At 45.5% G+C, this 15,808-nt stretch overlaps 1 protein-coding gene across 3 annotated transcripts in view; it reads right to left on the bottom strand.

The window, feature by feature from the left end:
• Positions 1 to 15,808, bottom strand: part of LOC135904883 (retinaldehyde-binding protein 1-like) — a 54,746-nt gene that overhangs the window by 14,577 nt on the left and 24,361 nt on the right. The gene's annotated exons all lie outside the window — the stretch shown is intronic.

Here is a 15,808-nt window from a genome sequence, read left to right as displayed (position 1 = left end):
GCACAGCATAAGAAATAAAAAGAATAAATATTAGAGATGTGGGTGGGATGAGGGGGGGGGGGGCTTTAGTACACGTCGTTACATGGCAGAATAAAAGGTTTAGTGCTTGTATAATGCTTTCACCTTGCGGCGAATCTCGGCTGGCAGAGCATTTTCTTACGATTCCTGTCATCTTCAGTTATTCTTGCTCTTCATTTTTCGCTCGCACTTAAACATGCCACTGCTCTTACTGGGAACGATCAATCAGCAAAACCGGATGTAAAAAAATGTGTAACATCGCAGGGATCGGCTTTCTATTTAAACCAGGGGTCCTGGCATTTGCGGACCTTCTCTTTGATAAGTGCTGTGTTCAACGGTCGATCACCAAAGTTATAATCTCGTTGTGATGGCTATCGTTATCGGGTGTGGCCAAGTGAAGGAACAGCCTTAAATAAGAAAAGGGTCGTAACGATGCACAGTGATTCTGTTTTAATGCTAGTCCTTCTCAGGCTTCGGCCGAAGTCAGAGTGACGCTCTGCCCACGTTATCACTGCGTTCGGCTGTCCGCGAACAATGAAATAACAACAATGAAACCAAAGAAACGCTTACACAATACCGATCATGAATTCCGAACAAGCGTTTGTAGTTGCTATGGTTTATTCCTTCAAAATACTCAAAGCAAAAGAATCATGGTTAATACGCTCTTGCAGATGATATGATTACATTGAGAATCTTTTTTATGATACAGCAAAAATACTTTATTAGCTCACGTCTGCTTCAAAGTCTGACAGAAACTGCGCTGCGTTACCTTGATTGAATCAGCACAGAGGGAATCTAACACCTTGAAAGCATTCCCGAAAGGGCTGTTATGTTTTCCGGCTACTGACACATGCACCTAGGCGAACGGATGTGCCTAATTGTGTTAACGACTTCACAATTCACTTATCAGTGACCGCCGTTTCCATCGTTGCATCTTCTGAAATAGCCAAACGTTTAACACTTCAAAGTTTTCAATTTTTTTTCAACCTTTTAGAGATACTTAGGGGATGAAAATTGCGTTAGACGTAGTGGTCGTGACTCTACTGGAGAGCAGTTGGCGGCGACATATTGTGGTGGAGGGAATATTTGAGTACCACGCCGTTAAGTATTTCTGTGTTCATATTTGTTCTCAAGCAATACTATTTTCGTTATTATGCTTGGGCCGGTTAAATGTTTGGTCACAGAATGAACTAGCTGGGGACTACAGAAAATAAACGAAAACGAACATCTTTTATTCTTGTTTAATGATAGTCCACACTGGAGATGCTGCGCTGTGTTCATGCCACTCTAAAGACAAAATCTGCTTAGGCAGAGTTAGCTAAGCATTCTCGCAAGCAACACGACGGCGCACTGGAGAAATGGACAGCATAAATAATGGACAATTTAGCGTTATGTTGAAGCTTAATCACTTTAATAATCAGCTATGCATCGGTATATCTAACATCACTCGTTCAATTTGCTAAAGAGATGCCGGTTCGCGAAGAAATAAAGAATATCACGCTTACCAGTTGTTGATTTCGAATCTCGGACACTTTCACCATCGTGGCTTGCAAGGTACTGTTACCCACCACACTGCTCACACGCCTTATGCGAACAACACTCTGGTGTTATGATGTCCCTAGAACCGGTCCCAGGATACGAAGCCTTCGCTTAAATTGCACACTAAGCCGGGCTGATGCGAGCAGCGGAATGCCGCAACGATGTTTGCAGTACAAGGAAAGTGTGCCGGTTCAATGGCACTATTGGCGCGGTAACTTTCTCTTTACTCTAGCGCTGTGTGATATGCAGAAGATAACGCTCTTGTTGGCACACAGTGGGACGGGCGAGGGAAGCGGAGGGAGCAATGCTTAGGCAAGGAAGCGTGCACTCGTTTTTCGAGACCGTTCTCTCTCTCGTCAAATGGCTGAAGGCCACTTGTGTTGAGTAACTCTATGAAGCGTTGATTATACATTTATTTTCTCGAACTCTTGAGTGGAGCTGGACTGCCCGTACGCTTTCTAATCGCCCGTATTTGCTCGGTTGTGCGGCGTGCGTACCCATGTCGCTCCCTCTTTACTTTCCCTTTCCCTCGCCCTAGTGCAGGGTAGGAAATCGGAGTCTTTAACTCTAGTTAACCTCCCTCCCTTTCTCTCATTTGAGTCCCTCTCTCTCTCTCTCGTGTCTGAGACATTCCACAATATATCTTTGACAAAAATAATGGTGTATCAGGCTGGCCAAATAGAAACAGTGCGCACAATGGGAACACTCGTACGAATATGACAGATGCGCTAACTATCAAATGATTTTTTTTTGCAGTCGTACTGTACAATAAAGGCAAATGACACTAAAGCACAACGCTATGTACACGTTGCCGGGTGGCCATTAACTAGCCCAGTTTAGAGCTCTAACGCAGGAATACGGTTTTTCAAGCGGTCGTGCTTCGATGATTTAGGGAAAGTGTAAATACGAAGAATGATCCGAAATTTTCAGTTAAGATTTGCACGAGCTGCTCGTTATTGTGTAAATCACCAGAAAGGAAACGACATCCCTGATGCTCGGTTCCGACCTGTAGGATATTGTACATTAATATCACCTATTTTTTTTCGTTTATCATGCAGGAGTTGTGTGCATTCTCAGGCACATTTAAAATCGGCTTTCTCCTAACATCCGCTTTGCTGTTGGCCACCTGCCTCACTCACTTCTGGCGACATCTGTATGTCTCGATGATGCGTTCCGCTTCGTGCTTCTTTTCGAGCGCGACATTTAAAGCGCCGTTTATAGTCCGACGTAACGTCCGCGCGAGCGCGCGCGCGCGCGCAGCCAACGTAACCGGCGGCTTCCGACGCGCCCCGACGGGCCCGGCGCCGATATGGCTCCTTGAGCCATTCACGCGTTGAAGTCGGCGGAACTCTGGCACCACAATGCATTGCGCGCGAAGAAAAAAGCCTGTTTCACATGATGCGATTTTCGTCGCACCGGAAGTGCGATTTCCGTCGTTTGCGATGAAAATCGCAGTCGCAGTGCCGACCCCCCGATTTTCGGCTGCGACCAACCGGTTGGTCGCACAGTCGCACCGTCGCACCGATCGCTGCGATTTTCCGTCGAAATTGCGCGGAGAGCTGTCAACGGAGCTATTTCGCCGGTTTGTTTTGATGGCGTCTCGCACGAGCAGTGCAATCGCGGAGACGTGGATCGTCGAATTAGGTACGTGCGCGAATTAAGGGAGAATAAAAAACTTGTACAGATTGCATTCTCCTATTGCTATGCGTTTGTTGACACACTACACAGCAAATGAAGTGCATTTTCACGTTTGCTTCGTCCGCCTTTGCGAGTTGTCAGTCCTAGGAGGTGTTCGATCCCCAGCAGACGACGAGGTCGTCACAATTTTCTTTTGTTGAGTAGCATGCAGAAATCGCGCTTACGGAGCAGCTTGAATTATTTCAACCTCGGCAAGGGCAAATGACAAGACAGCAAAGTACCCGAAGTTTCTACGTTGCGCTGAACGCGGTACCGTTCAGTTGCATTTTCTTGTCGGTTTTCAAGCATGAATTTCCCTATGCATCTTCAAAGCTTATCTTGCCTCTTATTAAATTTGACAGAGCAAAAGTGTAGGCTATCGTAATGAATTTGCTACGGTAGCATTAAATCCGTGGCTTGAATAAAATATTACATGCACGTTAAGTTGCACCGCTTCTCTGGAGATTTTTTTTTTTCTTGCACAGAAACCAGTAAACATAGACTATGTTGCGGACTTTGTATCCTTACTGCATCTGTATGAACACTTGCTCTGCAAGGTAATTAACTGTACAGCTAGCAGATTAATTAAATTGCTTGCTATATTGGCAAAGTGACAACGTACCCTCCAGCACAATTATGTAGAACTCGTGCAACAATGCGAAAAGCAGGCAAACGGCCTGTTCTTATGGGGATAAAACAGTATAAAACGACACGCTGAAGAAAAGTAAATCAAAACTGTGCAGTGAAGTCAGCCAGTACAAGCAGTTCTTGTACATTCACAGCGGATCAAGTGTGCAGAAACATTCATGCCTTACATGTTTCTAATAAGTTTGTGATCACATATATTAGTGTGTAAATCCATATAACGATATCCGCTGCGATTATTATCTTTATAAGTAATGAAATACCATGCCACTTGCAAGAACATATATCACCCGAGGATTTCAGAACAAATTTCTGCATTTCAACTATACACAATATGTGGCTTATTCAATAAAAGACCATAAACTGGGCTTTTTTGCAATGACAAACTTATACCAAACTTTACTTACATACAGGCAAGAAAGAAAATTATAGACAGAAATATTGTTCTTCAATTTGTTCACCTGCCACTGTGGCTATAGCATTCTGCTGCTAACACAAGGCGAGGGGTTGATTTGCCAGCCATGGAAGTCGCATTTCGATGGGAGTCGTAGGTGAGAAAAAAAGCTCTTGCACTTAGATTTAGTTCATCACCTTTTATTGAACCCTTACACTTCAAAATACTATTGCATAGGGGGGCATGCTTATGCAAAATCTAACACCAATAGAAAGCAAAGGGCAGAATTTTAAAACAACCATCTTTCGTGATAATTCGAATGTGTAAATATTCATTGCATCGATATGTATTGTTCAACAGCACTGCACAAATAAGCATGATCAGGTATAGCAAGTACTCTGTCAGGAAGCTGGTTCTACAGATGTACAAAAGGCATGAATGCTTATACTACGTCGCACACATAGCACAAAGAAAACCTTTTTCTAGAGTTGTCCCTTCTGGCAAATATGAGTGGGCCATAAGCAGCAGAAACTTTATTGCAGGACATTGTGTAATACCGCTTATGAAAGAATGAAGAGAGTGAAAAGGCTTTTAACAGCAGTACCTCATGCTGCTCTAATAAGAGGAACGATGAGCAAAAGCATTTCTGGTAGAGCACTTAAACAGTAACTTTCTGAAAGACAGAAAATTCCAGGTGAGAGTTGGAGGTACATTTGACCCACATGCACCAACAACACAGGCATACTACAAGAAACACTACAGCCTATGGTGTATTACAGTCCATGGGAAAGCTACCTTATACAGAAATCAAGAATGATGCAACAAGCCCTCGACAACACTGCAGACTTTCTTGGCCAGTCTGGCCTCTCGCTTTCTGATAAGTCGGCTCATATCAACGTCGGAAAAAAAAAGACTAGAATCAAGAACTACCCCAGATTGCACATTGTGATCCTCATAGCTGGACAAATATGCCCGCAAGTCAACATCCACAAATCCTCAGCTAGTGTAAGCCCATGACGGCAGAGCCAGCACGTGGGTGAAACAATTATGCAGTGCCTGGACGCAACTTCCACACCTGGTGAAAAGAATAATCTCGAAATAATGGGGGTGGACGAGTGGATACTATAGAAAATCGCAGATGCTGTGCTTGTGTCCAAGGTATCGTACGGTATGAATTACCAGCAGTACACAAAAAGACAACTCATTGAATACAGGCATCGGGTAGTAATAACAGGTCTTTCCAGCTGTACCATGCTTGAAGACCTCTATGAGAAAGTAACGAACAAGCACCTAGACGGAGTAGAGTTGCAGCCTGCAGCACAAATTCTTTGTCTCAAGAGCTCAGAACCTCGTCCCAAGATACTATGCCAGCTAGCATATGAGATGCAAAGACGACTACCTCTCCCTTCAGAAACACAACGTCGGGAGTACCTGAACTTGAAACACAACAGGCCCATACCGTGGAATATGGGGGCAAACAATTAGGCCAGAAGACTATATGCAACTGCAAAACACACAGAGGAGGTTGCTAATCATGAAGATGCAAGCAAACATAAGGCACATATAGTACACTGATCTGGCAATAGCAGTGTAACAGTAGTACGACACTACATAAACTAAACCCCATATAAGTGAGTACCATTCCAGGTCATCCTATACCTAGAAAAGCTGAACTGAAAGCAATCAAAGCAGCACTTGTAGTGCAGATTACACCCTGCACAACACCCTGCATGGATTCACCAGAAACTGTCTGTGCCTGCACATCACACAAGATTATCAGGAAAATCAGGTGATTGACACGCGACTTGCAAGCACATGGCCAGAAATAAAATTACAGGATACGTAGCCATGCAGATATTCCAGGACACAAGCAGGCTTATAAGCCCGACATAATAACTGAAAACTAGATGAGTTTGTGTGTATTCATTATTAACTAAAGTGCAACAGATAGACAACAGACAAGTACGAAGCGCTCTGTGTATTCATTTCGTTCCTGTCCATCACATTTCTGTTGCAATATAGTTAATGAATTCACGAGGCTGCACAGAAGAATAATACCTCTGCCCCAGGGCCCGATTTCACATCCAAATCCATGCCTGTGTGTGCGCGCACACACAAATGTTGCAAGAGTGCACAGCGTGAAGCAGTATCAACAGGATGACACTAGATATGGATGAGGACTAACTTTCAACTGAGGTTCATTTGTAAAAATGTGGCGACTCATATAAATTACCAGAAAAAAAGGACGATGAGCAAGACGAGAACAAGGTGAAAGCAGGAGCCAACATTTCGACAAGTGGACTTGTCTTCTTCAAGGTCCACATGTGGAAACGTTGGCTCCTACTTTCACCTTGTTCTCATGTTGCTCATCATCTTGAATTTCCATCTCCTGCCTTCCCCGAGTTTTCCTCACAAAAAGAAAGACATCTTTGAAGGATAGATAAAAATTGGTGCTTGATGCAGCCAAACATAAATAAAAATGCTACAGAAAGAAAATAGAGAAAAATTCCAAGTGCAGGAAAAAATCATTACAATTGCCAGTCCTGCATGCCAGCACCTTTCAGGAAACACTGTTGTTATTCCAATAGACAGACTGACCGCTTGCTTATGCAAACACATTCTTCCAGTTCCATGCCATTGGGAAAAAAAAATGAGTTTCCTGGAAGGTAGCCACATGCACACTTGGTGATCACAATGTTTTTTTACCTGGACTTGTATATCTATATGTATTTTCTCCCTTTCCTGCTTTTATGTTTGGTTTCATCAAGCACTAGTCTTTATCAGGTTTTATTGCTGTACTACTTCGTGGTAACCTTTATAGATCACTGCATTTTCACAATAGACCTTTTAATTAGAAGTTAGCATACCCTGTTCTTACTGCTTCACACTGTACATTCTTGCTACATTGGCCAAATAAAAAATTTTGTAAGGTATCATGAGGGCCATTAAAGTGACTTGTTGCAGTCTAAAAAAAAAAAAACGAATAGCCTGGCTGCAAATGGCACCAGAGAACACATAGGACAAACAAGAAAACCGATATGATTTAACAACCAAAAGTTTAATGTACACACTGAGTAAATGCTCGCTGACCAGCAATAGACTGAACATACACAAAAAGGAGAAGCAAAAATTAATGTGCGTTTCCTGACAGGAAATGCATCCATTTCTAACGGAGGCTGTGCTGACAAGATTAATCCAGCATTTTTAGATCTACAGCTGCCGTAACTTCTCTAGGCAGCCGATCTGCACAGAATGCTAGCTTCTTCCTCTACAATGCACATTCAGATGTGGAGAGTGCATCGTAGAGGAAGAAGCTAGCATTCCGTGGAGATCGGCTGCCTAGAGAAATTATGGATGCTGTAGATGCAAATACACTGGGAGAATCTTGTGTCAGCATGGTCGCTATTACACTTTCAGAGATGGATGCGTTTCCTGTTGGGATCTGTATTGACACACATCAGATCTTGCTTCTGCTTTTTGTGTAAATTCGATTTATTGCTTATCAAACAGCATTTACTCGGCATGTTAAATAAACTTTCATTTGTTAATACACCTCATGACTGTCTCGGTCTCTAGCAGAAAGGTGTTCATTCTTTTTACAGTGAAGCTGTATATGCCTACGTGAAACACTCATGGTCCAATCCCAGAAACCCTAGTGTAGGGGTATGAGCCATTGTTTAAGGAGGTGTGAGCCATTGCATTCGTCTTGCATGATGGACGGAGACATTTATTGTTGGGTAGACATAGAAATGCTTATGCATTTCAAACATACATTTATCTGCGTATTATTGCAGGGAAGGGACACAGAGGGGGATGGGGTTAAGACAAGATCATGATGTCATTATTATCTCACAGCAAAGGTGTGGTGGGCCATTGGCTAGACCGATAGTGACGTCGTTTCTCTCTAGTAGCAGAGCACGCGTGCAGCAGTCTCTTTCAGACTTCCCAATAGGTTCGAAAATGTGTCCCTGTATTTAATTAAATGAAATGTGCAGCCCCGGTGTGTCACTTCGTAACTACAGTGCACAACTGAGTCATAAACATTATGATTAACGCATTACAAAACACAAGTGCATAACAGAATTCAGAAAGACTTTGATGGACCCGCTGGATTAACACAATGAACCACTCATTGCACTTTTTATGATGGTGATCTTGCAAAGTGCAATGTGTGGCATTCCAAATAAACAATGTGATAAACCCTAGCCAAACATGTGCATAACCTCATTAAGAAACACAGACATAACCAATAATATAGAAAGACTTGAATAAACCATTGGAATTAACCCAGTGATAAACACTGGGGCTGCACATTTCAGCTTCGCTGGTTTACCGTCTGTACAGGGTGCATGGGCAGTAACTTTTTCTGTTATTGTTTGTCAAGTATTGTATAATGTTGTGCCAGTAAAACACGTTGGGCTAGTTGGTGCAATGTATTGGTACTGCTTTTTTTGCTGGTTTTTTTCTTAATGTTGTGCCCTTCTTCCTTTTGTAATAACTTTTTTATTCCCCCTTTCATAATACTCCAACCTTGCAGCCTGCGAGGTATATAAATAAATAAGTACATAAGCACGTCATTCATTCATCTGCATACACCTCGCACCATTCCTTGCTCAACAAACGTCACTGTGTTGATGTCTCGCAGCGTGCATCTACATTAACTGCCATTTGCGTTTCGGTATGGTTTGTGAACAGTGTAATGCATAAAGATTACATGACATTAAGGTTGTGACCTATGCGGTGCATAAGCAAACCTTGCAAAAGATGACATGTTGGATTGTTGAAAATAAGACAAATTGTATATATCGGAGTTACTTTAACAGCATTTAACTGACCACTTGACAGAAACCTCACTTTGCATAGATTCCAACACCTACACTGAATCTGCAGTTTTCTTTTTTGCTTATTAATGCATGGGCCATGGTATTACTGCATGGCCACATGGTAGATTTGAAAACAAAGTGAAATAAATTAGTTTGTTGCAATATAACAATATGTGTAGATCACTGCGATTGTAACACGAGAACTTAATACAAACATGCACACTATAGGATGCAGACAAATGCTCAGGACAATCTCCAGAATGTTTGCATCCTGATACTTATGAAAGTGAACGGTTTCATTCCATGGCTGTCAATGAGAGGTAGAGAGAAAACTTATTTCTGTTCGTGGAACAAAAACGCATTGATATGCTTAGACATATAGTAATTGCTTAACACTTTCGAAATGAGTAATTATAGCTTGCTATCGACATTGGAGCAGCCTTTCGGCAGCAAGAAAAGGAATCAGTTTTTCCAGCTCTGAACATTGAATTGCAGGAAATGCAAGTAGGCATAAAATTCTGCCAATATAATCTGTTTAGGAATACGAAATTGGAATAAACATTGAAGCTTGCACTTGTACTTTCTCTGGCTGAGCAATCTAGTTTGAAATGACTCCCATAAGCATGTCATAACAATGTTGACCTAATACAGGTTAAATGCATGACTAGCTTAAGAAATCTGAATGATTGCTATAAATTACAGTGAAGAAACTATAATATCTAATAACATTAATAATATAATAATAATATTTATTTCCACAAAACAGGCTAACCGTGAGAGGCGTGCGAGGCTGAGCAGAAAGCTGAAAAATTCTACAGCAAGTGCGCCTGCCGTGGGCCTACGATCCTGCATTATGAATAGCGCGTATTGATATGGTCTTCTTGTTAGAAGTTTCGAGTATACTGCCAGCGCGGGACACGGGAGAACAAAGTGGACGAGAAGCGTGTCTTTTAGAATGCTATATTACAACGTACAGAAGAGAGAAGAGAAGAGAGAAAGCAAGGGTAGGGAAGGCAGGGAGGTCAACCAGAACAGCATCCGGTTTGCTACCCTACACTGGGGGTGGGGGAAAGGGGAATAGAAAGAGGAAGAAAGGGAGAGAGTCAGCACTGAGTACATGTGGGAGGGACACCTTACACAATGACACTATAAGCGGTCTCTTAAGCCCGTGCACTTTAAGTACCGCACTAGTGCACGAATCGCTTTTCGAGCCAGTGACGGTTGTGGCCACGGTCCGAGTATCTTTGACTCGGTGAATGGTCTCGAGTCTAGTCTGTGTAAAGTTGCCCGCAGAGGGAGGCGGTAGACATCGTAGCGAGGGCAGGTACACAATACGTGCTCGATGGACTCCTCGCACCCACAGGAGTCGCACATCGGGCTCTCGGCCATTCCCATACGGTAGGAGTATGCGTTCGTGAACGCCACTCCCAACCACAAGCGACACAACAAGGTTGCTTCGCCGCGGGAAAGGCTAGGTGGCAGTTGTAGCCGTAGCGTGGGGTCCAGTTGACGTAATCTGCAATTGAAGCCACTTGATGTCCAGAGATCTTGGGACTTCTTGCGCGCAAGTAGGCGAAGTTCTCTGGCAGCGTCCGACCTCGCCAAAGGTGTTGGACGCGTCTTTGTATCTTCGTGGGCACACCGGGCAGCCTTGTCAGCTAGGTTGTTGCCGACGATGCCACAGTGAGCAGGAATCCACTGAAATACAATGTGGTGTCCTCTTTCCAGAGCATGGTGGTGCAGTTCCCTGATTTCAGATGTCATTTGCTCGTAAGTTCTGTGACGTAACGCGGACTTGATGCTATGAAGGGCTGCCTTGGAATCACAAAATACGACCCACTTCTCTGTTGGCTCTTCGGTGATGTACATCATAGCGGCATGGAGAGCTGCAAGTTCTGCCGATGTAGATGTAGTCGTGTGCGACAGTTTGAATTTAACTGTAACGTTCTTGGCTGGAACGACGAATGCGGCAGTTGAGCTGGTAGGTGAGGTTGAACCATCGGTATATATGTGTATGCGGTCATGATACGTCTGGTGCAGTAATAGGAGTGTAAGTTGCTTCAGAGCCGGCGATGGATGATTGGACTTTTTTGTAATTCCAGGAATATCAAAATTCACTTGAGGCTGTCGCAGGCACCACAGGGGGGAGGAAGGCTTCGCCGCCGGTGTAAAACTTGCTGGTATGTACTCTTGATGAGCGTTAATCATTCGTGAAAAGGTCGCTTGAGGTCTCTCGGCTGGTAGGGAGGCCAAATGGTGGTCGGGGATCCTTGACAGATGGCGAATGTGCGCTCTGAGAGAGTCGACAGCTACATGTGTCTGGATTGTATGGTCTCCTGCGATGGCAATTGTTGCTGCTGTTGACGTGCACCGAGGCAGCCCCAAACACGTGCGTAGGGCTTGACCTTGTATGCTCTCCAAGGTGCGAAAGTTCGTCTTGCATGCATTGGACAACACTGGTAGGCTGTAACGTAGGAGTCCGAGAAACAGAACCCTGTACAGCTGCAACATAGAATGGACTGGTGTACCCCAGTTTTTCCCGCATAGAAATTTGAAGACTTGAGAAATGGCGACTAGCTTCTTCTTCAGATAGACGCAGTGAGGGCTCCACGAGAGGTTGCGGTCAATGATGACGCCCAGAAACCGATGTGTCTTAACATAGAATACAGCTTGGCCATTGATGGTAACAGGATACGATGACATTTGTTTCCGCGTAAAACCAAGTAATGCGCACTTCTCAGTAGACACACTGAGGCCTTGTTCTCGGAGATAAGAAGCCGTCATGGTTGCCGCCCGCTGAAGCCTGGCTCTTAGCTGAGGGCGAGTCACCGCAGAGGCCCAGATGCAAATGTCGTCGGCGTATATTGAGACATGTACTGTCTGCGGTAGGTAATCCGCTAGTCCTACCAGGACGAGGTTGAACAAAATAGGGCTCAACACTCCACCTTGCGGCACACCACGGCAGATGTAATGGTCTGAAGTTGGGCCGTCTTCGGTCTGTAAGAAAAAACGCCTTTCAGTCAAATAGTCTTGAAGCCATTGATACATCCGGCCACCAACTCCAACAGCCTCAAGTGAGTTTAGTATGGCCTCATGGGTGACGTTATCATAGGCTCCTTTTATATCCAGAAAAAGTGCCGCAGACAGGCGCTTGTGGCTTTTTTGATTTTGGACCCATGTTACGATGTCAATGACGTTGTCTATGGACGTGCGACCCCGACGGAAGCCTGTCATGGCGTTCGGATAGATGTTGAATCGTTCTAGGTACCATTCCAATCGGGCAAGAATCATTCTTTCCATCACTTTGCCGACGCAGCTCGAAAGCGCAATCGGACGATATGATGAGATCTCAAGCGGTGACTTTCCAGGTTTCAGAATGGGGATCAAGCGGCTCGATTTCCATTGTTTAGGAACGGCGCCGTTCTGCCAAGACTCATTGTAGTAGTTGAGAAGCTCATCACGTGCCTCATGTCCAAGGTGGCATAGGGCAGCATACGTGATGCCATCAGGTCCTGGTGACGAAGAACGCCTGCAAGTCACCAACGCAGCATCGAGCTCTTCGAGTGAAAATAGCACGTTGATTTCTGGTACACGTGCCTCAGGGATGTCATTCAATGCTGCGCCAGTAATGATGGCCACGGACCCAGCAATCCGTGCGCAGAACTCTTCAGCCAATTGAAGTTCCGAGCGAAGTTGGTAGAGGGCCAGAGCAGCGAAGGGCTTCCTTTGATGCGGAGATGAGCGAAGACCCCTAACCGTTCTCCATATGTGCGAGAGCGATTTTCGGGGATCAAGCGACTGACAGAATGTTTTCCATCGCTTATCTTCCAATTTATCCATGCGACGCTGGATTTTCTTTTGTATGCGCCGTGAAGCCCTCAGATCCAAGACGGACTTCGTGCGCCGATACCTCCTCTCCGCCTGTCGGCGTGTCGCACGCAGCCTATCCAGTTCCACGTCCAAGTCTGTTCGCCTTGTTGACCTTGTAAGCGAGCACATGGACGTTTTCAATGCCTCTGCGATTGTTTCTTCGAAAGTGTGTGAGAGGCCTTCCCGACAAGTGTCATCCATATCCTTCTTAAATTTTGTCCAATCAACTGTACGCAACACAGTAGAGGAGCGTTGGTCAATTCCTCTAATCGTTATGTATGTTGGAATATGGTCGCTTCCATGTGTTTCTACGTCTGTAAACCATTGGACGCTCGAGGCAAAGCGCCGTGACACCAAAGTCAAGTCCAAGCAGCTACTGTAGGTCGTGCCTCGCAGAAATGTAGGGCTGCCGTCATTTACACAGCACAAATCATGGTCGGCAGCAAAGGAGGCAAGGCTCCTGCCTTTGGAGTCCATTTTAGTGCTTCCCCATAGCTGGTGATGCGCGTTGAAGTCACCTGTGATAACCCAGGGACCATTGTTCATTAGTAATATTTTCTTGAGTCGTTCGCCGTCAAAGTGACCCGCTGGGGATATGTAGGCACCAATTAGTGTAAATGACACATTCTTCTTTTGGACATTTAGGCAGACATATTGGTTGTCGTCATGAGGCTCTATTGCGTTAGCGACATATGTGAAGTCCGTGCGGATGTAGATGATCACTTTCGTGCTCGCACCGCGTGTGGACGAGACGAAAGATTCATAACCGGACAGTCTGAGTGGAGTTGATGTATTTGGTTCGCAAATGACCAGTATGGGGAAGCGATTTGTGAAAATGAATTGACGAAAGTCTGATATACGGGTCCTTAGACCCCTGGCATTCCATTGAAAGATCGACGCACTTTTAAGTTCAGTGCGGAAGGGGACTATTGGTCGAGCCATGGTGCTTAAACGATGCTAGCAAGCACTGGATTTAGTGCATCCAGTATTTGCAGAGCGCTTCGAGCTGCTGGTGTTTGCAGCTTGTTCAGTATAATGCGCATTGTATTAATTAGCGATTGCAGCATATCAGCCACCTGCCTGTCTTGGTCGCACACATCGCCGACAGTAGACGTCGGGGGTTGTCCAGCGAAAGTTTGCTGTGATTCTGTTGGTGAATGTTGTCGTTTTGGTAGAGCCGGCCAAGATTCGGCAGATGTGGCCTTCTCAGTGGACTTGCTCTTCGCGGTCCTTTCCACATTGTCTGGCCTAGGCGGTGGAGGAGGAGGTGGTGTTGTAGGAAGTGGCATGCGCCTTCCTTGAGAAGCCTGTCTTGAGGAGCGCCGGTGACGTGAACGTCGCTTCCTGATTTTTTCGGCGGCTTCGCGATGAGATGAATGATCTCTCGCCATCTCTTTCAAGATGGCCATTTCCTTCTTAATATGTGGGCACTTCTTCGATGAAGCTTCATGCGATCCTCCGCAGTTTGAACACTTCACCACAGTCGCGCCACATTTATCTGCAGTGTGGGGCTCTCCGCAGCGGGGGCATGTTGCCTGATTTTCGCAGACGCTGCTCACGTGTCCCAGTTTCATGCATTTGCGGCACTGGAGAGGTTTCGCAATGAAAGGCCGCACTGCATGTCTGAAGTGTCCAACCTTGACATGCGAGGGTATATGTTTGCCCTTGAATGCTATTTTCACGCAGCGTGAACTGCCTAGCCGCTTAACATCAACGATGACCTCATCATTGGCTGGCTTGATAAGAATCGGCAAGTCGTTATTAAGGATGGCGACGTCTACGTCGTAGATAACGCCGGTGACTACGTCAGATCCCAGAGGGATGTAAGAGCGCACCTGAATGCCATCGAGGTCCGTTACGCTGCGTAGAGTGGTCAAAGCAGCCGCATGCTGGACATCAACCGCCAGAAGATTTTTTCGGGTGTTCACTCGAATGTCCGATATTTCATTTGGCACCAAGGCTTCCAGTGACATCGACACAGATTGCCTGTTAAGTAGCTTCATGTTGACGTTGGGAAGCAGGGGCACAAAGATGATGGTATTGGCGTCCGGCCTCTGTGTCTGTCTCACTGTTTCCGTGCTTGACGATGAGGACGTCCTGGTGTTCCGTCGCTTCGCTCTGCGGCTCTGTACAAGCTGGAAGTCGTCATCGGAAGTGTCCTCACTGCTGAGAGAGTAGACATGGGTGTCCTCGCTGTCGGTGTCGCTCTGCTGACCGATCCGCTTCCTGGAGGCGGCCGCCGCTGACGCCGCCGTCGCCGGCAGACGTGCGGGGTCGTCCACTTCCATTGCGACTGAGCAGGGAGCGAGGACCAGCGGATGAACTTAGGTTTTCACAGAAATAACCCGGAGCTAGAAAGAACAGCGCTGTATCCACAACGTACAGGTTTCTACAAAAGCGACGGTAACTGCTCGAAACATTTAATGCGTCGGCTTTTGCGCCTTTAGAAATATTTAGAGAAGGCTCCCATATATATATATTCGCAGCGCAAGCACGGCGATGGACGAACCAGGCTAGCGCTAAGGTTGGATTTCACAACACAGTTTTCATTCCACGTCCTAATCACACTGATCGTTTGAGGCTTCGTTCAGGGGCACACGCGGGCGTTCGGGTTGGTGCTTCTTGTTGCGTTTGGCGTAAGAATATGGCTAGGAGCAGGCACCACATATGCGCAATGACGGGCAATATACACGCATCGTTTCTCCAGAAGCTGACGCCGAGCACGCGTAGCGCGAGGATCTTGCTGGGCTGACACAACTTCATGGCAGCCGAATTCCGAATACTGCATATACGGTGAGGGTAGCTATATGAACTTGTCGATAGGTCATCTTGTAGATTGTTG

The sequence above is a fragment of the Dermacentor albipictus genome, chromosome 3, assembly GCF_038994185.2.
Source record: "Dermacentor albipictus isolate Rhodes 1998 colony chromosome 3, USDA_Dalb.pri_finalv2, whole genome shotgun sequence".
Taxonomy (NCBI): domain Eukaryota; kingdom Metazoa; phylum Arthropoda; class Arachnida; order Ixodida; family Ixodidae; genus Dermacentor; species Dermacentor albipictus.
Note: the sequence above shows the minus strand (reverse complement) of the source record. Positions and strands in the feature narration are given on the sequence as shown.